We start from the raw sequence: 231 nt of genomic DNA on the forward strand, positions 1-231 counted from the left end.
GAGCTAATAGTGTCCTCCTCAAATAAAGCATTATCGAGATAGGAAAAAGATATGTGAAAATTGCATAATACTGGACATAATACTGGAAATAAAAAAAGAAGGCTAATATGCGTTTTTTTTTCCAGTTTTTCTATTCCATAAAACATTCAGAATCGTAAAAAAGAAAAGGTTCTCTATTGACATCTTTATTTCACAATTTCACATTCTTTTCTTTTTGATTCAGAAAATCTG

General features: G+C 28.6%; 1 protein-coding gene across 1 annotated transcript in view; it reads left to right on the top strand.

Annotated features, from left to right (window-relative positions):
• LOC132623496 (phospholipase A1-II 1-like) overlaps positions 1-231 on the top strand; it is a 3478-nt gene that overhangs the window by 2739 nt on the left and 508 nt on the right. The window lies entirely within an intron of this gene.

Source organism: Lycium barbarum, chromosome 12 (genome assembly GCF_019175385.1).
Source record: "Lycium barbarum isolate Lr01 chromosome 12, ASM1917538v2, whole genome shotgun sequence".
NCBI classification, from domain to species: Eukaryota; Viridiplantae; Streptophyta; class Magnoliopsida; order Solanales; family Solanaceae; genus Lycium; species Lycium barbarum.